Source organism: Ictidomys tridecemlineatus, chromosome 3 (genome assembly GCF_052094955.1).
Source record: "Ictidomys tridecemlineatus isolate mIctTri1 chromosome 3, mIctTri1.hap1, whole genome shotgun sequence".
Classification (NCBI taxonomy): domain Eukaryota; kingdom Metazoa; phylum Chordata; class Mammalia; order Rodentia; family Sciuridae; genus Ictidomys; species Ictidomys tridecemlineatus.
The window spans coordinates 210668661-210690886 of record NC_135479.1 but is presented as its reverse complement, the minus strand read 5'-3'; the positions used below and the strand labels follow the sequence as shown (position 1 = coordinate 210690886).

Below are 22226 nucleotides of genomic sequence, written 5' to 3'. Positions count from 1 at the left end.
TTCTTCCTTCCTATGAACAGAAAGGTCAGAGATAAAATGTTTTGACACATTTTAAAATTTCCTGCTCTCTTGAGACAACAGGAAACAGCAGAGGAACCTGACCTAGAATAGATTTTTGAGTATCAGTTGCAATCGTCAAGGTTAAAGGCAAAAGATGTGCATTCCGTGAGCGGGGGAACCTTCCCGGGTGGAGCCAACACACAACTTCTGTGGCTCCTGGGGAGCTGCACCCAGGGCAAATGCATACCCAACTGCCTCGCCCTGGGATGGCCAACAGACTGGGAGTCGTCCTCCTAGCTCAAAGTGGGAGGCCAGAGGCCTCAGCAACGGGGCTCGCCTCTGCTTCTCTGGGAGCCTGTTGGTCATGATGGTAGGGGGGGTCTGCAGGTGTGCTGGGGCCTTCCGAGCTTCTGGGGTCTGTCTGCACAAGTCAGCACTGTTCTCTCCTCCACCCTCTTGGGTAGGAAGACGAGTTATTGCTCCCATCTGCCACACCAGGAAACCCAGGCTCAGGAACCGCCAGGTGGCTTAGGGAGAATCCCGTCTGCAGCACGTCAACCCAGTGCTCCGCACCCTTATCTTGGTAGTTCTCAAATGCTGGTCCTTGGGGTGATTCCGAGGGGTTCAGGAACCTGTAACAGCAACCAAACAATACACAGTCTTACTGCCATTTTTCTAGGTGTGTATTTTGCATGTAGTGAAAGACAAAACCTCTCAATGTCATTAATAAAACCACAGTGCCTTCGTCTTCTTTTAATAGGTAGCGTCACAAATACTTATGGAGCACCTACTATGTGTCAAGAAACCTGGGAGATAGCACTCGGGGTTGAATCCACCTGCCACTAAGCTACAACCCTGGTCTTTTTAAAATTATGATTACTATTTTTTTAGATTTTGAGATGGTCTCATTCAGTTGCTGAGACCGGTTTTGAACTTGTGATCCTCCTGCCTCAGTCTCCCCCGTTGCTGGGATTAGAGGCATGTGCCACTGCCCCCAGCAGAGTTTGTGGTTTTTTTGTTGTTGTTGTTAGGAGAAAAAGTGGATCAATGAGCCAAGCAAAGCTTCGAGAATGTCAAGTGTGAAGGAAACAGGGCTATCCAGGGGGATGCCCTGATGGAGGTGAGGGCGCTGGAGAAACCCAGCACGCCACAGAGCACCCCAGGACTCAGAGGTACAGGGGACGGTTATAAAAGGCCACATCCATTCCTGAGATGTTGTCCCTCCACAAGTCCCGGTGGCAGGAGAGAAGTGATTTCAGGGGAAATGCTTTGTAAATGAAAGATGATCAGGACAGTCACACGGGAGTTTTCCTTGATTCGGCGGGAATCACACTCGAGAGTCTGGCCTGACTGTGGTGTGCATTCAATAAAGAAGGGACGGTTTAAGGAATATTATCAAAATGCTTTTGAAGCGTAGGTGGATCCCAAATAATAGGCATTACCCAGAGGCACTGATTTGACAGACAAAATGTTAAAGTTGTAAATTTAGGCCTTTGAGTGGGCTTTAAAAATGTCTACTGAACCAAAGAGACACTCTTTCTGGCCCAGGGATTCTTACCCTTCCCATCATGTCACAACGAGTCTGTGGGTGACAGTCAACCTGGCTAGTTGCACTGGGCAGGCCGACAGAGGGAAGGCCTGCCACCAAGATATCATCAAAGAAACAGACATTTTAATTTTGCTCAAGAACAATTAAGTACAGATCATTTTTGCTTTCAGCTAAAGATTTTTCCTGGCCAGACTCTTCTCTAGTTGCATAATAAACAGTCGGCACCTCATACTTGAGATTATTTCCACGTTGGTTTCACAAGCTATAGCTTGTCCTCTAATGTAAAGCACAGCCAGTTGTAAACCGAAGCCCAGGGAATGGAATGTTCTCTGGACTTGGAGACTCAATGTACTTGGCCTTCCTCTTTTTAACGTAGAGCTTGTCTAAACAAATTTCGCCCCATCTCTAACTAATCCCAGTTAAGACAAGGAAGTGATAAGGTTAGCATTGTGTTTAAAAGGCAGAGAGAGAGACAGAGGCAGAGATAGAAAGAGGGGGACGGGTGGTGGGATAGGGGAGCAAACTCCACATTTTTAGCAAAACCAGCTTTATTTTCTTATTTTTCCAAAGTTTTCAGAAATCGCCATTTCATGTGGGAGTGGTAAAGGCACAGATTGGTCTCATTGCCCCTGTCCAGAAGAGGAGGCTGGACCTGTAGGCTGGTGTGGGCCCTCTACCCAGGGAACCTCACACTGCTACCCTGGCTGCAGCAGCTCTGCCAATCACACCTGGTCATCTGCTAGTCCAAAAACAAGGGAAATTTATGTTTCACAGTGCTCTACACAGTGAATGGTCCTGGACAGTATGGAGCCTGAGGCCCACTGCTGATGGAGGCCGGTGTGGTTTTCCATAGGGCCCAGGAGGTTGTCTTCAAGGAAGGCTCTGAGAAAGTGTGCCCCCTGCTGGGGAGGCGGGGTCTTGGCCAGCCTACTCTAGTCAGGTGTCCTGGGGAATTGGGGGACAGGGACCCGTCCTTTCAGCCCTACTGCGGTGACAGTGGGGACACAGAGGAGACAGCCCTAGGGAGAAGCCGTCACAGGTAAGGTGCTTCTTCCTGAGGGGCCTCTGCCTATCCCTTGGGCCCTTCCAATGACGTAGACTTGTGTTATCCCCATTTTACTTTATTTTTTTTGTATTTTGGGGGGTACTTAGAATTGAACCCAGGGGCCCTTAGCCACTTAAGCCACATCCTCGGCCCTTTTTATTTTTTATTTAGAGACAGGGTCTTGCTAAGTTGCTTAGGGCCTTGCTAAATTGCTGAGGCTGGCCTTGAATTTGCCCTCCTCCTGCCTCAGCCTCCTGTTGCTGGGATTGTAGGCGTGCACCATTGCACCCTAGATGTTGTCCCCATTTAGATGCAAGGGAACGGAGGCTCCCAGGGTGAAGTGGCTTCCTGACGGTGGATAAGGAGGGGATCTACAGAGGCTGTCTGCCTCCACGGCTTGTGTGTGACGTGCCCAGTGTTGGGTGGGCGTCCTCTCTGCTCCCTGTCCCTTTGGATGTGTGGGAAAGGGGTTACCCCAGTGCCCAGCCATGCAAGGTTCTAGAAAACGTGAGCTCCCCCAAATACCAACTCCCTTTACTCAGTGAGGACAGAAAACAGCAGAGACAGCAAGCCGTAAGAAGTGTGACAATAGGTGACACCGTGGCTCTCACTGCAGGCACTGTTTCCAAAGACGGCTCAGCTGGGTGGGAAAATGCGCTTCCATTCATGTGATCAGCAGAGAAGCCCAAAGAGAGAAACCTGAGCCCACGGGCACTGTCAGCTCTCCCCACACACAGGCTTCCTCCGCTGGATCCTGAGCCAGGCCAGGCCCTGGGCAGGAAGTTGAGAATCAAGGAACTTGCGTCCAGGTGGGAATCAGAAAAACAAGGGCCCCCCTGCAGCGCTCGTGTGGGCTGAGGGGAGATTCCTGGGTGGGGCCTCCTCATTTATGTGAGGCAAATAGCAAACCTTGGTTGGCAGGAGCCCTGGAGAAGAGAAGAGAGATGGGCCTATGGCTTGGATGTGCCCTGTGGCAGGTGACAGTTCTCACCTGAATCCCGGGGTGTGATCAGGGTCAGGTCTCCCTCGGGCCTGGAAGGTGCTGCCTGGATCCTGCTGGGTCAGGAGGCGCCTGCTCTCTGCTCCCAGGGATAGAGGCCTTTGGTCTGGTTACTTGTGTCTGTCACCAGATACAGTGTGGCACCCAGGAGAATAAGACCATGGCTCTTGGCAGAAGGGGTGGGTAAACTGTGGTGGGAGGGTCTGGCTGAGCAGAACTGAGTTTGGAAATGATGGGCTGGGCTGGGGCATGTCAGGGGGAAGGATGCCTAGCCTGAGAAGAGTAGGGAAAGCGTCAGAGGGAGATGGAGGGGTAATTTGACAGCTTTGGGGTTGAGGGAGCAGGGTAGACCAGAGTCCCCAGTAGGCTTTCCAGGTGTTGATACAAGGAACACAAGGGATAAAGGGGCACGTAACTGAAAAGTGCAGCAGAGCTCCGAGCAGGGCACTGTCCTCTGACCGCCCACCGGGGATGCCCTGCTCCCCCTGCATGGCGTTTGTTTGCTTGTTAAGTTGGCGGCAATGAAACCTCCCCCTCCCCCCAGCTTGCAGCCGTGGGCATGAGTTTTAGAACTACAGCTGCAGAAGCAGCCTCATTGCTCATGGTGCCCGGGTCAGCCCTGGGTGGTTCTCAGGTCTTCCTGGACATCCAGTGGATGCTTTGCAGGCAACGGGGGTTTAAAATCCCTTCCTGCTTAGCACGGCCAAGGTGGTTCTGACTCAAGGCTGCTTGAACCTTGCTGCTACACCCACCCCTTTATCAGGTGGAACCCCCCCCCCCCCCGCAGTATCCCTAAGGTGAAGTCCTCGCTCCCAGGCCCTCCAAACAGGGGTGTACTGGGAGGTAAGTTCGACAAGGAGGTAAGTAAGTTGACGTGAGGTCATCAGGGCAGGCCCTAGTCCAGCATGATGGTCCTTCAAAGAAGAGGCCATCGGGACAGACACACAGGGTGGTGGTGGGGGGAGCCAGGAGAAGATGCCATCACGGAGCCAAGGAGAGAGGCCCCAGGGGAACCGGCCCTGAGAGACCTTGCCCTGCTTTATCCTCCAGAACAGTGGGGCACTAAATGCTGCCCACAGTCCACGGCGGCCGAGCCCGGCACAGGCTCCTCGTTCCCTGTAAGCAGTCGCTGCTGTTCCTCAGCATCCGTGGCACTCCTGCCGCAGGACCCTGCACTGCTGTCCCCAGGCAGCTCACGGCTCTCTTCCTGGCCTGCTGCAGGACTTCCTGCGTTCCCACTGCCCACAGTGCTTCCCTGGCCCCTTGGCTCCCACCTGGCTTTTTCCTGGGCACTTGAACCACCTCTTCTCGTGTCCTGTTGGTGGTCTGTGTCCCCTCACCAGACATGAGCCCCTCGAGGCCCGTCCTGCTTGCTGCCATACCCCAGGGACACAGCAGGCTGTCCACGCGGCAAAGCAGCGTTTTCCATTGTTGGGTAGATGAATGAACGCAGCGCTCCCTGGGACCGTGGGTTAACTCTGTCCTCCCAAGCAGCCCTGTGAAGTGGCACTTTTGTTATCTCTGTTGGTGAGCACAGAGGATCAGTAAGGTCCCGAGGCCACATTTTCTGCTTGGAGAATGTAGATGTGAATCCAGGTGGCCCAGCTCTAGCATCTTGGCCCAGAAATCCTCTGTCCTGGACACAAGTGTGGGGCCTGTTCATGGCAGAAGGACAACCGGGGTGGTCACAGGCAGGAGCTGGAAGTGCAGACCCAGTGGAGAGCAATTTGGGACATCTGTGCCCGAGCAATGTTTGCACTGGGGAAAACACCCCACTGAGGCCTGGACTCCCCTGCCCCCACCTTTTTTTTTTGCAAGGGGGCGATCCCTGCCCATATCAAATCACACATTTTCAAATGCGGCCACATTTCACACCACATACATATGTATTTGGCTACAAATTAATGTGAACGAATTTGTATACATTTGTTTAAAAAATGAGTTGTTTTATGTCTGGCTATGACGTTAAGCATTCCTGAGCACACAATCAATCTGTTATACTTGGGAATGCTTTCAAAGTCAGAAAATCGAAACTATATATTATTTTAACATATAATGGGATTTTTTTGAACACGAAAGTCAGTTGTTTTGAAAGTCAATAAACACAATGTCATACACACAATTAAATGGACTGGTTTTGTTTTTACAGTTTTCATATCCTGGAGACTGTATATCATTTTCTTTCTGAAAATCTTAAACATTTTGTCCTGGTCTCATGAATCGTTTGTGACCCCAAGTCCATGGCTAACCTGACCCTGGGTGGGGCAGCCTGGGGAGGGATCAAGGCTGTAAGTTCTAGAGCCCATGTCTGGGTCGGAAGCTTGGGTGGTCCTTCCTAGTGACCAGAGCAGGTGACTCACACACTCTTGCCTCCGTTTCTTCTGAAAAATGGGTGCAACTCTTATCGTAGGAGTTGGTGAGGGTCAGGGTGTTGATTTGGGCAAGCATGTGCCTGGAGTCGCTGCTGCCCGTGCAGGGTGCCAGGAGCAGCTGGGTGGGGCCAGCATGCAGGGGCTTTAGGAGGAAGTGGAGGAGGAGCTAGCGGAGGCAGGAAGCCCACTGAAGAAGACCCACTGTGAGCTGGTGAGCAAGTGGAGAGGGCTCTCGCCTGAAGGTGGGAGACAGGACGCCAGCCCAGGCAGTCGGAGGAGTTGGTCCACTGCAGGAACAGACGGCCCCGTGCGCACGCAGACACCTGGGTGTGCAGTGGTTTGCTCATCCGTGCGGAACCTTGAAGATGCGTGTGCAAGCTGAGGCTGCGCAAGAGGAGCTTGACAGTCCCTGGGGGATATTCCAATGGTCGGCGTCCTTGAATGCGGGAAGCCAACTGTGAAATGCAGGAGGACCTTTTCAGCCTTGAAGCCAGCGAGGGGGTAAATGTGGCATTTGGGAACTTGTAGTGGCACTCCTGTTCTTAAGACCAGTCATACAAGTGAACTCCCACCCCCAACTCTGTCCAGAAGGGTCCCACGCCACACCAGAGATGGCGTGACCCCTTAGGAACGGAGCAGCCTACGGGTCCCCACCTCTATCCTGTTTGGGTGAAGAACTTTCTATCAAAGCCTTTGGTGTATTCTGATATACATAAAACAAGAGCGAGCCACCTCCCGTCTTTGTTAGAAGCTGTGTTAGAGTCTGTAAACAAGTCAGGATGGCGCCTGGCAAAATGCCAGAGGGAGTGGTTTGTGAAGTAAGGCCAGCGAGCCATCAAGTGTGGAGATTCCTTATGGGTTGACTGCTGTATCTAGTTGATGTTAATTAGATAAGCTGTGTGGAATGTATAAATACCCTCCTGTCCTTCAATAAACGGCTCCCACTCCTGCTGTATCAATCTACCCAAGTTGCTCTTCACCCCCCGGTTATTTTGCTGCAGCCGGACTGAGGCAAAGCTGGACTGTCAGATCAGCTCGCTGCCCCTACTCTGGACCTGTCTCTCTGCGTCCTGTGGGTATTTCGGGTACTACATTTATTTCTCAGCCAGACCACCCCTCCGGAGGGGAGCCCTTTCCCTCGACTACACTGTACATGGATGAGACTTGAAAGCGTTTTGTCAAAACATTAAAAGTTGTCTTGGTGTCCGTTATCAGCACATGACGAAATTAAAAGCTGTTAAACCAATATTTATTTGATAGGCTGTAATTAACAGTAGAGACACTGAGGGTTAAAGTGTTTCATACCTTTTCGAAGAACGTACCACGAGTAGTTCAAAGAGCACTTGATGCCTCCCCTCCATAGAGCTAATTTATGTATTTATTTGTTTATTTTCCGTTCTGAGGATGGAGCCCAGTACAACCCCACCCCTTTGATTTTTAAAAAAATTTGAAACAGGGTCTCATTAAGGTGCTCAGGCTGGCCTCAAACTGGAGATCCTCCTGTCTCGGCCTCCCCAGGTTCCTGAGATTACAGGCATGCACCCGCGAGCCCACTCCACATACCAAGCACGCCATATCAAGCATGCGTCTGTCCTTGGCCTTGGTGGACTGTATGCCCTTCTAGGTTTGGGTCAGCCTCTAACCTTCTCTGCTGTGTGCGCTGGACGTTGTGAGATCCCCTGGAGAGGCCTTTAATGTGACGCTCTCACGGGGGCCCCCTTCTGCAGGGTGTCATCCTCCTTCCCAAGACAGGCACACCCCTCGTGTCAGGAAGCCACCTCTGCTCAGTCCCCTGGTGGCACATCTAGAAGTCTCTGGAACAGCAGCCGCGTGACATTCCCTCGTCAGCTCTTTCTTCTGGGACTCCATTTACGTCCGACTCCAGTCTCACCTCCAGCTTCACCAGTTCTTTCTGTGGTTGCTGCTGCACCTTTGTTTTGGGGCCAATTCCCTGTTTCCACCTTGTTTTGTGAACCATCATGTGTGTTATCCGGGGGAGACACAGAGGCAACGGGACCCTCAGTGGCTGAGGTGAGGGACCAACGCCAACAGAACGGCAGGTCGCCCCTGTTGGCTGAGCAGTGATTTATTTGCAGACTGAGATTTGAACCGTGCCGTTGGAGAACTAGTGTCACTCAGCTAAACCACGATGAACTGCAGTTTGCACAGTTAGGAACACGCGAGGACTGCGGCCATCTACTTTCCAGCACAGAGGACGAGTTAGTGACTGCTTCATAAAATGGGATGGTTCACCAGGCTCTTAGCACTGGCTCCCTGCCCTGGAGACCGCTTTTTCCCCTCTGATGAAAGAAAATGACCAGAGTCCTATAAAGTAGCACTAGCGTGAAGGTGTGGTCCGTGTGACTTTGGCACATCACTCAAACACTAGGCCTTGATTTCCTCTCTCTTTTTTTTGTACCAGGAATTGAACTCAGGGGCCCTCGACCACTGAGCCACATCCCCAGCCCTGTTTTATATTTTATTTGGAGACAGGGTCTCACTGAGTGGCTTAGCACCTTGCTTTTCACCATGAGGGTTAAATGGGGTGATATACACAAAGCATCTTCAACAGTCTTGGGACCTGGGGAGAACTCTGACTGTGAGAATTGTTATTTTTATTTCTTCACAGTGCTAAGATTGGGCACTTCCTGAGTCCCAGGACAAGGCTGGGCACATGACAGGCATGCCTTTATCTAAAAGGGGGTTCTAGAGTCTCCACGTTGCAGGTGAGGAGACCGAGTGTGGAGCCAAGTCCATCGATTGCCAAGGGAAGATTTTGATCACTATTACATTTGTCCAATCATCAGACTCTACTGGCACAGATAACCGTTCCTGTATATGCTTTCAGACACTTACACATAGACACAATGTCCTATCTACTTTTTTTTTTTTTTATCATAAGAGATGTCCGGTCACAGCTATAACTGGTTTCATGTTGTTATCACATAATGTCCCAAGAATTCATCTGCCCACATCCTGAAAAGCAGATTTCTGCTCTCTTATGTATTCTTTAAGATTTACATAAATTTAGGTGACACAGCATGGATCTTATCACAAAATCATAAGCTTATCACCCTAAAACGATGGAAATAACTTAGTTCCGTCATAATTTCCGGGCAGCTTCAGATTAAATTTCTTTCAATCTACTCCGAGATGTAAATACTTCTCCAGGGGAATCATTGCTTTTGGCTTTCTAATTTGATTTGGAGGGAGAGGAAGTGGAGTCTGTCGGCCTCCTACAGAGCAGAGCGCTTGGGTGCGCTTGGGGGTGCTCAGCTCTCCGTGGGTGTTTTTAATAAGTGAGTTCACCTGATCGCGTTTCCTCTCCACTAAATAAGAAAAGTCCTACCCCTAATGGGCTTAATCTTTCTAAATTATTTTCTGGTTTTAATTGTGCTGTTTCCCACAAGCACCTAATTTAATTATAGGACTGTGATACTTTTCTGTGAAAAACCTGCTTGCACATAGGAATGCTGGATTCAGACGTTGAGAGGAGGGAGAGAGTGTGCTTCTTCATTGTCTCAAGAATGAGCAAGAAAATGCCCCATACACTCTCCCGCCTCCATAGCTCCAGTCTCTGGAAGGTGTGGCATGACAAGAGCTGGGCCCAGTCAAAGGCTGAGAAGCCCCAGCCCTCTGGAGACTCGTCCAGGCGCAGGCTGGAGACACTCTGCAAAGGCTGGGGTGGGTCTTCTCGTGCCAGGAGCTGGCATGGCTTTGAAACCCACCTACTTTTGCTGAAATGTTAGTAAATTGACTGACTGAGGACCCAGCATGAACTCAGGAAACGCATCTGGTGGACAAGGAGCGTCCTGGCATGCCATGCCCATCGGCTATGCTCGCAACAGCTTTGAAAGATGTCGAGTATGTGCAACACACGGGGAAAAGGCGGGGGAGCGCATCTTTGCTGGAGTGAAAGCAAAAAAATGGATCTTCTTGCTTGGGACACTCTTAGCTCCAAGGCCATTCGCTGCGACGCAGAGAGGAAACCCCAGTCTGTAGGCAGGAGGCTCCTGCCAGCCTCAGTGTCCCCAGAGTCCTGTGGCACTGTGATGACCACGCATAAGGAACTACTTGGGTTGGCCCCAGAAGGGGTGGGCACAGTGGGCACCGTCACTGGGCTTCCTGTGGGAGAGGAAGGTGGCCGGCGGATCCCTTGCACAGAAGTCCAGTGTGTGCACTGAAAAGCTTGATTTGGGGAAAAAAGAGGCAGAAACGGAGACAATGAAGAGGGAGAACTGCATCAGCCACGATGGCTGTTTTGATGACAATGATGATGACATTCTTGGTTTAAGTCAATTTTAGAAGGAACAATTTCCTTAAGAAAGAAAAACCAGCAGATCAGTTAGCAGACTCTGGGCTCATCCACATCAAGTGAAGAACCTGGTCAACGTCTGGTCTTTCCTTCTGTCCTGGAGCAGGGTTCCTTAGACGTGTCGGTCGAGGCTCCGTCCTTCAGGATGATAGTCTGAAGACATGTCCCAGGAAGAAAATGTCTGAATAACCACCTGCCAGTGCCTCCTTGGTCTCTCTCCTTAGTAAACCCTACAGAGACCTTCCTAGGCCAGAGATACTGCTCTAGACAGGGGTATCCAGAAGGTCTTGGCTTTCCTCCTCTTGCTCTCTAGACAGCCCAGAACGCAGACCCTGGGAGTGGGAGGCATGGAGACCCCACAGTCCCCATAAGGGCAGAGAGACTCCTGCCCTGCACTTGCTGACCAAGGGCACTGAGAAATCCTGAGACAAGGAACCCGCTCTGTCTATTGATCCCGTCTTGCAGACCTCTCTACATATGTGCTGGGATATCCCTCCAAACAGCCACAGTCCACAGTTGAAGAAACCCTGCCCTTGGATAAGCCCGAGGGCTCCATCAACTGCCTGGAGGCTCTTGTCTTGGGGCCTGGGCCACATCCCATGGGTCTCTGGCGCCCTGGGTCAGGGCTGCTGGGAAGTATCTGCATTTCCCTTCTCCACGGTGTCCCCACACCTGGCTTCTGGACAGTGTGCAGCAGAGACCAAACAGTGTTGTGCTACAAGCACAGGTACGACCTGAAGGAGAAGTCCCGGGCAGGGCTGGGGACACAGGTGAGTCACACAGCAGGCCAGTGGGTGGAATCAGCAGGGAGGAGGGAGGGGTCGGGCCTCTGCCTGGGCCTCTGCAGCTGGAAGCTGAGCTCTGAGATCCTTTCCATGGTGGCCACACCCCACCCTCCAGCCTCCAGCCTGCACAGGGCCTGCCCTGGCCCCTACCCATCCTGACCCCTCTGTCTCTTCCCATTGAACGGCATCCTTCCCTGTTCAGCTTGCTCCCTTTTCTATTTATTAACGTGCTCCTTCACGTCACATCTGTTTCCTGCTTCAGAGTCGCCTCCTGGAGGGCAGGGTTCAGTCTGATTTTGTCCCCAGAGGAGATTCAGGCTCTAGTGACCGCCCTGTGGGAGACAGACTCTGACGTCTGTGCTGGGCCAGCGGACGGCTGGGGCCTTCGCTGGGTGCCTGGGAGGACCAGTTCCTGCAGAGGAGGCTGCTCTGAAGTACTCCTTCACTTCTTCCCTGATTCTTGTTACACGGTGGATAACGGCAGGCTTTTTCTCCTGTCACCGGGGGCTCTAGGAAATGCTGCGAAGTCCAGAGGAGGTGGGAGCTGTTGGTGGGTGGCCAAGAGCACCCTGCCTCAGGGAGCAGTGGTTGGGTGGTCAAGAGAGGCCTGAGCGGAGCTTCCTCCACATCCAGAGACTCAGGAACAGCCCAGGACAGAAGGAGGGTCTATCCCCGGGCACAGCTGGGGGAGAAGCAGCTTCCCTGGGCCGGACTTTCCAACTTCTAGAACTGCAAGGTGAGAACAGCGGAATCTGAGGAGACGCTCATCCACATGTGGGTGTGTCTCCTGGAATGTAGGATGAGAGGGCTGAGGGGTGAGGGGTGTCCTCCTCCGCACCGGGTCAGGACCACAGGCCTCCTTGGGCCTTGGGATGCCAAGCAGTCGTAAGTTGGGCAAGCATGGGTCCTTTTATACCAAGCTTAGTGACTAATGTCCGTAGCACGCAGGTCACACATCACGCTTCACACCATGGTATGTCTGGGTGACAGTGGACTAAGAAAGGGTGACAGGGCCCCCAGGAGGCTGTTCTCAGAGTGAAGGCAGGGAGCAGGTTCAGATGCAGAGTCACTCCAGGTGGCCTGATAGGACTGTGAACCAGTCCAGGAGCTGTCCAGGGGACAGAGCTGTCAGAGTGCAGAGCTCTTTGCAGGCTGGGGTGCGGACAGCAGCAGTTTCAAAGTGGACCGCGCCAAGCAGGGAGGTGCGGCTGAGCCGAAGCCTGCAGACAGACAGAGAGCTGGAGAGGTTCACTGAATCCGCAGGAGGGGCTGGTGACAGGTCACGAGTGCCACCCAACCAGACTCGTAGCGCTTCTCTTATATGGGTTTCAGGTGAGGGGGCTACATCTGGAGAAAGTGATCGCTCAGGATATGGCTCTGACACTCCCGTGCCTCCACGTGCTTCTGAGTGAGTCAATAAGTTCCCAGGTGCTGATCTTTATTAGCACGATTCATTCGTCAGTTTGCTCCTTATGATGGTGCTGTGCAGCTTTGGGGGCAGGGGTCATTCCTTTTGATTAAGTTGTGTTTGTGCGGCGTCTGGTTCATCTATTTGCCCAGATGAGTTACCAAGTCACTCTGCCTTCGTCGAACTTGTAGTCAAAATGGAGTAGCTCAGGACCAACTGGACTTTCTAAGAGGGAATGACTCAGGGCTAGGCACAGCTGCTGTTCTGTACACCACGGAATGCCTCGGATCAGGGCACAGCCTGCGCTCCGCCTACGGGTAGATAAATTAACACGGGTCGCTATGGTTTGAAGGTGTCCCCTGCAAAACTCATGTTGAAACAATCTCCATGGTGGCAGCATTGCGAGGTGGGGTCTTGTGGGAATAGCCTGAGCGCTCTGCGTCATGGGTGGATTAACAGCTATAAAAGGGCTGGAGGAACCCTTTGCCCTTTGGTTCCTTCTACCATGTGAAGACGCAGCATTCCTCCCCTCCAAAGGATGCAGCAACAGGCACCCTCTTGGAAACCGAGGCCAGCCCACTCCAGACACCAGACCTGCCAGGGCCTTGAACCCAGGGAAATAAATGTCCGTTCTCTATAAATTATCCAGGCTGTTACAGCAGCACAAAAACTAAGAAATAATCATGTAGGAAAATACTCTGAGTCCTTTATGTTCCAGGCACAGAACCCATCCCAAATACTTCACATGTATGGATTCACATCTTGCAGCCACCCCAAGAGGTAGCTTCCTTATTATTTCCATTTTACAGATGAAGAAACCGAGGTACTGAAATGTCGAACGAGGAGCCCAAGGTCACCATACTTGTAGCTTGCAGAGCTGGGATTTGAACTCAGAAAAATCTCCCTCTGGAAACAACATTCTCATTCACTTAGTCTGGGCTGCCTGTTTGTGGAGGGTGTGTGTTTTAGACATCTTTTTCACTGCTGTGACCAAAGGGTCTGATTAGAAAAACTATTGAGGTTTATTTAGGGGGTCGTGGTTTCAGAGGACTCAATCCATAGAGAGCAGACTACAGTCCTCTGGGCTCAGGGTGAGGCAGAACACCATGGTGGAAGAGTTTGGAGGAGGGAAGCAGCTCACATAATGATCAGAGAGCAGAGAGAGACTCCAGTTGCCAGATACAAGGATATACCACAAAGCCACAAAGCCGTGACCCATCTCCAATGTCCCACCTCCTCCAATCACACCCCTCCTGCCTTTATTTTTCTTTCTTTCTTTTTTTTTTTTTTTGAATTTTTAATATTTATTTCTTAGTTCTCGGTGGACACAACATCTTTGTTTGTATGTGGTGCTGAGGATCGAACCCGGGCCGCATGCATGCCAGGTGAGCGCGCTACTGCTTGAGCCACATCCCCAGCCCCCTTTTTTGATATCTTCCATTAGAGTTTTGTAGTTTTCCCATGTAAATTTTTTCATATAATTTCATACCTAAACATTTCATTTTTTTTATTGTTGGTTGTTCAAAACATTACATAGTTCTTGATATATCATATTTCACACTTTGATTCAAGTGGGTTATGAACTCCCATTTTTACCCCATATACCGACTGCAGAATCACATCAGTTACACTTAATACAAGGGGGAGGAATGAATTACAGTAGAGTGGGTAGAGAGAGAAGAGGGGAGGGGAGGGGAGGGGAGGGGGGATAGTAGAGGAGAGGAAAGGCAGCAGAATACAACAGACACTACTATGTCAATATGTAAATCAATGGAAGTGTAACTGCCTTTAGTTTTCACCCAATTAATCCCATCAGGAGATTAATCCACTGATTGGGTTAGGGCTCTTAAAACCCAATCATTTCTTCTCTGAGCCTTCTGGCATTGTCTCACACATGAGCTTTTGAGGTTCACCACATCCAAACCATAACATTGTGTATTCTGGTTATTTAATCAGGAATGTTCTACCACTGTTTTCCTTTCATTATTGGGAAGAAAAACAGAAAAAAAAAAAAAAAACCAAGTAAATTTTGATGACCAGGTACTTATTCTGAATATAATGGCCAAAGATGGTTTTTCACATAATGAGCTATAAGGCATTTAAATTTCTGAACTTGAATTTAGCAATAGATCAAAATATCAGTGGATTGCTTCCCATCCTATTTCAAACTGGGTTATGGTATAACTTAGAGCGATGACTACATTGGTTTTGAAATGAATATTTCTTTTTGCTTTTCTTTCTTTCTGTTTTACAGAGCGGGACTATTTCACTGAAGTGTACATCTGTTGTGAAGACTGTGTGCACCAAAAAAATAAGAGCATCCATGATCTCTTCCGCGTAGGTGTTTTCCAATGGGCGGCTGGAGACATTTGAGCAACGTGGTTTGCATTTTCCTGCCCCTTTCCAGATTGCCCTGCAGAGAGGCCACAACTCCACACCTGCACATGGGGTGGGGGCAGCGAGGACACTGAGGGCAGGAGGAGTGGGCCAGCAGATGTATTCAATGGAGGCTTCCTGGGGAGAGGGCTCCCAATTTTTTTGTTCTATCTGTAAAGAGACAGGACTTGGCTTCAGCCAATGCAGTAAGCTCTTGTGTGTCACAGATGAAGGTCACAGAGAATTTTCCAGGGTTGGATCGAAACAGAAAAATAGGAAATGAAATTACAAGAGGATCTCACTTTCTTCTTTTCCTGCGAAGCCCGTCTTGAACTGGAGCATCACTGGGAGAGGTGCATGCGGTTATTTTGTTAGTCGCTTCATGGTTCAACCTCATACAACGTGGTTATTCTTGCCGGGTGGGGGCGCTGGTCTTTTCTCATTCTTCTTCCTTATTGTCTCAGTGACAGCCTCAGCCCTCTCCTTGCCCTTCCTTTATAATTATGACACCTAGTACAGGTTAATTAGAAATTGGAAATGAATCCAAATATCTAGGCCTCTAGATGGTTTATTTTATTCTTCTAGAGGATGGAGGCACAGAAGATACTTTGTCTTATTGAAAAGAGGAAGTAATTTGCCTTTAAAATTTCAGGTTTCAGAAACATTCCATTTTAGAAATCTTTCATTGAACAATCTGCAGACTTCAGCAAAATGTACTCGGCTTTGCTTCCAGAACTTGCTTCCTTAAATTGAACTTTCGCCTGTGTGGCCTCATTTTATTTTATTTTTTTAAGTTTATTTAAAGAGGCAGGACAATCCCCTGTATTCAAACGGTGACGCAAAGGACAGAAGATCTTTTTTACTTGCAAAAGGTCATCATAATTTTGGAAAGCAGGGAGACACCAGGAAAACCAACCACCTGACCTCATTTGCATATGAAAAGATAACAGTGTCACTGGAACCAGCTCCTTCTGTGGGAGGGCGAGTGGGGGTCGGCCGGCCTGCAGGTTTGGTCTTCTTACCTGGCCCTCGGGGCTTGCCCGCTCGTGCCTCGGCGCTGACCCCCGCTCTGCGCCCCGCCAGCTGCCCGGCCGTCCTGCGCGCACCGCAGCTGCTTTCCCGGACCCGCTTCCTCCCCCGCAGCTGCGGGCTCCGAGGCCAGGTCTGCTGGGCGCCCCCTCCTTTGGGCCCTTTCACACCGCTGCTGCGGGGCCTGTCCTCTCGGCAGCGCAGAGTCCCCTCGCCGGACAGGGCTCGCTCCAGAGCCGGCCTGGTCAGTCGGCGCGCCCGGGCCTGCCCGGCACCATTGGCCTCCAGCGCCACCACCTGGCCGGCGCCGGGACCGCGTTCTCCCCGCGCGGAGGCGGGGACCGAGATGGAGGTTCGCCCTCTCCAACCTGGTAAAGGACCCTGACGGAGACTGTCGCTTACTAATGCAAGTAGTTCCCCTCTGAAAAAATGCACTAACACATGTCCTAGGCAAAAATTTGAGTTTAAAGAAACTAAAATGGAACCATCCTGTTCCTCCACTAAAAATCAGATCCACTGTCATTTTTATTAAGTGGGCTGGATCTGATGTGCTCTGCTCACATAAAATACCAAAGCAGGGCCAGGTAGGAAATGCGCTTTTCTCACCCTTTTCCTCTTCCCTCCCATTCTACTCATGGCCTCTGGGTCTCAAGTGAGAACGCCTTTGTGGCTGCTTGCTGGGCGGGGGTCACCCACCCCTCCCACCACATCCAGACCACCTCACCTGGCCTCCCAGCTGCTGATGGTCCATGTGAGCAGTGATGCTCCAGGCCCAGCGTCCAGAGGGTTCCAAAAAGTGCATGGCGTCTCAGGGCGTGAGCACACACATATGCATGTGAGTGGCCACCTGGGTGTGCGGGCACTCCTGGAAGCAGTCTCTTGGAGACACTAAAAGAAAATATTAGGATTTCTCTGCCTTCTTCTTTTACCTAAAACTTCAACGTTTCTGTTTCTGTCATGAAGATCACATTGTCAGAGCAGTTGTACATCATTTCCAAGTCAGTGTTTTAGCAGGTGTGCGGAGTGTGGGTTACACAGTGGGGTGTGCCCAGGACATGGTGGGGGTGACGGTGACAGCTTCCCTTGAGCTGGGGAGGGATGGAGTGGGGGCCCGGCTCTTCCTCTTTCCCCTTTGGTGGTCCCCTAACCTGGGAGCCAGTCCTTTCTGCCCACACCCTGCTCACAGGCTGTACTTGTCCAGGGGGCAAGGGGTGCCACCCCTCCCCCAGGCCACCCTGCTGACCCAGCTGGTGAAAGGAATAGCCCTGTGCTTTCCCCTGGCCAGGAGGGGCTGGGATGGGGACATGCATTGGGGTGTATGTTTTTAGGAGCTTCAATTATGTTCTTTTCAGTTCTCTGAAGTCTTACCAATTGAAGTTTCTGGCAAAACCCGCCAATTAAAAGTGCATGAGACTGAGGCGTCTCAACGCAGTCCTGGCCGACATCGCAAGGCCCGGAACCCTCTGAATACCTCTCTTCTTAAAAGTGGGTGGGTGTGGTGCTCTAGTTTGGATCCAGTTGTCCCCCAGCTCTCCTATGTTGGAGGCTGGGCCTCCTGCCTGCAGAGTTGGGAGGTGACGGAACCTCTGGGAGGTAGGGACGAGTAGGAAGAAGTTACCTTGGAAGGGCCACTGAGATGCCAGTCTCTTCCTGTCTTTTTCATTGTTTTAGGCATCATGGGATAAACAGGCCTCCTCTGCCTCTCACCTCCCCTGTCATGATGAACTCTGCCTACAGATATCCAAAGCAACTGGGCCAACTGAACGTAGACTGAAACTTCTGAAACTGTGAGCCAAAATAAGCCTTTTCTTCTTATAAGCTGATTTTTTTCAGAGTATTTTGTCATAGTAACATAAATCTAACTAACACAGATGATATTTGGTAGTGAGGCCCTTGAGGAGTGGTTATGTAACAACATTAGACCTTTCATGAAGGATATTAGTGCCTTTCTAAGCAGAGACCAGAGAGCTACCTAACTCTCTCTCTCTCTCTCTTTTTTTAACCAGGGAGATGCAACAGGACATTGGGAGTCCACAACCAGGAAGAGCACCCTCCCCTGACCCTGACCAGCAGGCGCCCTTCCCTGGGACTTCCAGCCTTTGGAACTGTCAGAAATAAGTTTCTGTTGTAAACAAGTCAGTCTATGGGACTTTCTTAGTGCAGCCCAAGTAAACAAACGTGCGGTCTGTCTTTGAATGTATGTTTTTCAAAGTGGATAGAGAAAACAAAACGAATGATTCCAGTGGTAAGTTGCTTTTTTTAAAAAAGAGATCATTTTTGATATATCTTTGGAAAAAGACACTGGGGCCTGGGAGCTCTAACAGACGTGGAAATGTTTTAACAAGCAGCCCTGGCTCTGGCATGGTGACATAATTCACTCTCTGAGTGACAGCTTTGACTACAATCCTGAAGCCAGTGAAGGTCCTAGTGATGTGACCCAAACCACCGTAGAGGACAGAAATTCCGACTTGGTTCAAGATGAAGGCAAGAGGCAAAAACCTGAGTTCTCGGTTCACCCATGGCCTGCTGGCAGCTGTCAGATTTATTATTATTTTTATTTTAGATTTAAAAACAGAGGCTTTCCTTGCAGCCCCTTGGGGCCAGGCTTTCCTATTGATGTTGGACCTGCTGTGCAGTGGATAGCAAATCCTTCATGCCACGGGTCATTTGGTGCCTGTGTGGGTGAGAGCAACTTGACCATGGTTTGGAAATGCTCCCCAGGTTCCAGGAGGTGAAGTTGCTGATCACTGAAGACATAGTATGCTGCTGGCTTTGCAGGAGAGCCTGTGGGTGGCCAGGGGCTGGAGGTGGTTCTGGGGGTGCAGAGGGACGTCCCGGGCTGGGCTAGCTCTGCTGGCTGGTGGTCAGGTGTGAGCATCCTCCCGTGTTGCCATCTCTGCCTGGTTTTGTCACTGGTCTTGGGCAGGTCACCCAGCTGATCTGTAAAATCAGGGTTGGAGGATATTGAAGGGGAGAGGGCAACGCAGCAGAACCAATATTCTCCAGCAGTGGAGCGCTGGGGCCTTATCCACCCACAGCTGGAGTGAACTTCGGCCAAACCCTTCAGAATCATCAGGCAGAAGCAGAATCAAACCCCTAATCAGCCGTGTGTGTGCCCTCTGACTCAACTTTGGGCCAGTGGGGTCCTGGACATACAGGACAGAAAAGAATCGCAGCCCAAGTTAGCAGAGGCACCGAGATCAGTTTAGGAAAGGGAGGAATACACGTTCAAGGACAGAAGTGGACCATTTCGAGAGCAAGGGATGCATTCTCAGGGTTCCCAATGCTGTTAAAGGAGACTTGGTGGAGGGGTGGGGGTAGGACGGTCTGTGAGGGTGACATCCGTGTGATGTCCCAGGATGGTTCCTGGGGGTCTGCCAATCTCAGGATCCTCAGGCTGACGTGGTCTTCATTATCTGATCCACAGGTAGCACTCGACAACTCCCTGACTGGTTTCTCAAGATACTACCTCTCTCTCTGCTTAATCTCTTTGTTGGTGGGTTACTTAATAGTACACAGGGTAGATTTACAGATCTCCCAGAAATCTGGAGTGACAGGCCTGGGGAGCCTGGCCTCGGGAACAGCGGGCCTGGATAAGTACGTGGCACTTCTGAATCAAATCTTATTTCCTGTCCTTCCTTATGTCTCCTTTCACTTATTTTTAAAATCCCTTCTATCCTCCCTCAGGAGGACGGTCACAGGCCCTGAGTTCTAAGCGTTCCACCCACAGCACATGCTCAGTAAAGTGGGAACTTTCATCACTGAAGTGGAAACACGGATCCAACACCTGGGGATGGGGACTGGGCACGATGGTGGCACCACTGGAGAGGAACCGGCAAGGGTGACCAGTACGAACTGATGTCAACAGGGTGAGGGGTGGACTCTGGGCCACATAAGGCGCAGAGCCACCATAAGGACTCCTATCCTGAGCGATCGAGGAGTCACTGTGGTGTTGTGAACAAGCCTGGCTTGTTGGGGACAGTCTAGAAAATGGGCTGCGGCTGGCCAGTGGGGAAGCCAGAGGACCAGGCAGCAGGTGAAACCCAAGTCAAGGTCAGGGAGACTGCAGCTTGAGGCAGCGTGGTGGGGATGTGCTGTATTTTGGGGTTCTGGTATATTTTAAAGGAAGTGTCAGTTGCATCTGCTGCTGGATTGCATGTGGAAGGGAGAGGAAGGGAAGACGCAAGGTGGACTCCAAGGTTTCCATGAGCAACTGGTGGAACGGAGGTGCCATTTTCAGGATGGTGTGGCTGGGGGTGAGGGGCGGTGATCCCTGGGACGCTCAGCCTAATGCTCCTGGTCCTGTGCTTCTGCAGCCAGTCCCTGCAGGGAAGTGTGTCTTTCCCGAGCCCCTTTCCCAGGCTCCTGCTCTGCTTCCCGCAGCTGATCTGAGCAAGGACATCAAAGGTGGAGATTCCAAGGGGTCAGGAGCTCCTCAGCATGAGGTGCCATGCCGCTCCGCAGGCCCCTGGGTACATTGAGGAGCCACAGAAGAAGCTCTGTGGCAGTTTACAGAGTTGTTGGGTGCATTGGGGACCTTGTAGGACCCTGGTGGTACTAGTGGCTTTGGGTTCCTTTGAAGCTGGGATGGAGCAGGATTCTGTCCCTCCCACCTGCTTTGCCTAAATCAGCTTTGTTTTCCTTTGGTTTGATTTTTTTTTTTTTAATCACAGTTGACAGTTGGAATTATAAAATAAAAATACTTTTAAAACACACAAATGTATTAAAATGAACACTTATAAAAAATTAACTAGTGTCTTGTAGGATTGCACACTCACTCCTAAGGTGGGTTAAAACACAGCTCAAATATCTTTTCTGTGGCCTTTCTTGGAATACAAAAGGTGACAGCGGGTCCCACCTACGGGTGACTCGACTTTCCCAGACAACCAGACTGCAGTTAGGGTCAAACTGACCAGTAAGATGAGTTGTCAACGTAAGTGAAATTACCGTGCAGCCTGAGCCTCTTATCTGAAATGCTGGGGACCGGAAGTGCTTCAGATTTCAGATGTTTCAGATTTTGGAATATTTACAGACACAACTAGACAGCTTGGAGAGGGGACCCAGGCTAAGCCTGAAATTCATATTTGTTTGGTATGAGTCCCATACACACGCCCAAAGGTGATTTTATGCAGTATTTCTGTTGCCCCTGCATTTTGACTTTGGCCTGTTGTGTGGGGTGAGGGGTAGAATCTCCACTCAGGTCACGGCAGGGCTCAAAAGGGTCAGAGGCAGCTTTTCAGATTAAGATGGATGTCCACAGCAGGGTGCGTTCAGAGTCTAGGAGGTTCAGTCTGAATAGATAAAAAACTGCTCCGAACAAAGAGGTTTCTGATCCCTGGGTGTTAATCCAGGAAAAGAGACAACTTTGAGGTTAAATCTTGGTATTTAAAATAAAAATAATATTACAAGTTTGCACCAGCTTAAACCTCCCTCGTATTTTACTTCTAGAGATTATTGATTAAAAACTGTTATTGAAAATTATTATAGTGGCTGGGGCTGGGGGTCAGTGGCAGAGCCTTGCCTAGCCTGTGTGGGGAACTGGGTTCGATCCTCAGCACCACATAAATAAATAGAAATAAAGAAAAGTAAATAGAAAATAAAGGTACATCAACAATTAAAAAATTTTTTAAAAAGAGAAAATTACTATAAATCAAACTAATATTTCCTTTGCTTTTGTAATAACATAGTGCTCCTGAGAGCAACCATTTCTTTTCTGAGCACAGTTTAATGAAGCTGAACTAATATTTCCTTTGCTTTTGTAATAACATAGTGCTCCTGAGAGCAACCATTTCTTTTCTGAGCACAGTTTAATGAAGCTGATTTGTTTTGGAGGGGGTGAAAGGATCTGATCAACAAATTAGCACTTGCTGAACTAAAAACGGGTCCTTTTCACAGCTTTTGCTTGGGAAGCGCCCCCCTGCTGGCTCTCCTCCCGCTGGGCTGCTCTTCAGCAAGGTTCAATCAGTTATCAGTTAAAATCCAACCAGCATAAAACCACTCAAAGTTGATTTGGAATCATCTTTGCAGTTTAAAAAAAATGGTCAGATGTTGGTGATTTATTATGCTTCACCTAACCTTTCAATCAGTTCCGCCAGTGCCACCCACCAGCCAACCCAGCAAGGAGCAGTGACCAGCCTGCAGGAGGGAAGGGCGTGCTCGGAGCCAGGCTGAGCTCCTCAGGGGCCCACAGACTGGCTGAGCTGTGGCAGAAGGAGCTTCCTGGCAAGTCTGGGCTGTGACCTTGGGGGAGCTGCTGCAGGTGGATTCCTTCCTCCTCCCTCTTCAGCTGCTTTTCAAAGTCCTCCTTTTGAGTCCCAGCGCTCACAGTGGTGGTGGGAGGGCACACC

The 22226-nt window shown here is 50.4% G+C and overlaps 1 long non-coding RNA gene across 2 annotated transcripts; it reads left to right on the top strand.

The window, feature by feature from the left end:
• The first annotated feature begins 11292 nt into the window (after nucleotides 1–11292).
• LOC144376495 (uncharacterized) lies at nucleotides 11293–21096 on the top strand. Of its 2 annotated transcripts, none has more exons than XR_013437034.1 (6): nucleotides 11293–11802; nucleotides 13790–13859; nucleotides 14729–17368; nucleotides 17551–17666; nucleotides 17886–19476; nucleotides 19567–21096. It is a non-coding gene; the product is annotated as an uncharacterized LOC144376495 (long non-coding RNA). The 2 variants fall into 2 exon arrangements; XR_013437035.1 differs by having other exon boundaries at nucleotides 11297–11802; nucleotides 17886–20106; nucleotides 20196–21096.
• The last annotated feature ends 1130 nt before the right edge of the window (nucleotides 21097–22226 follow it).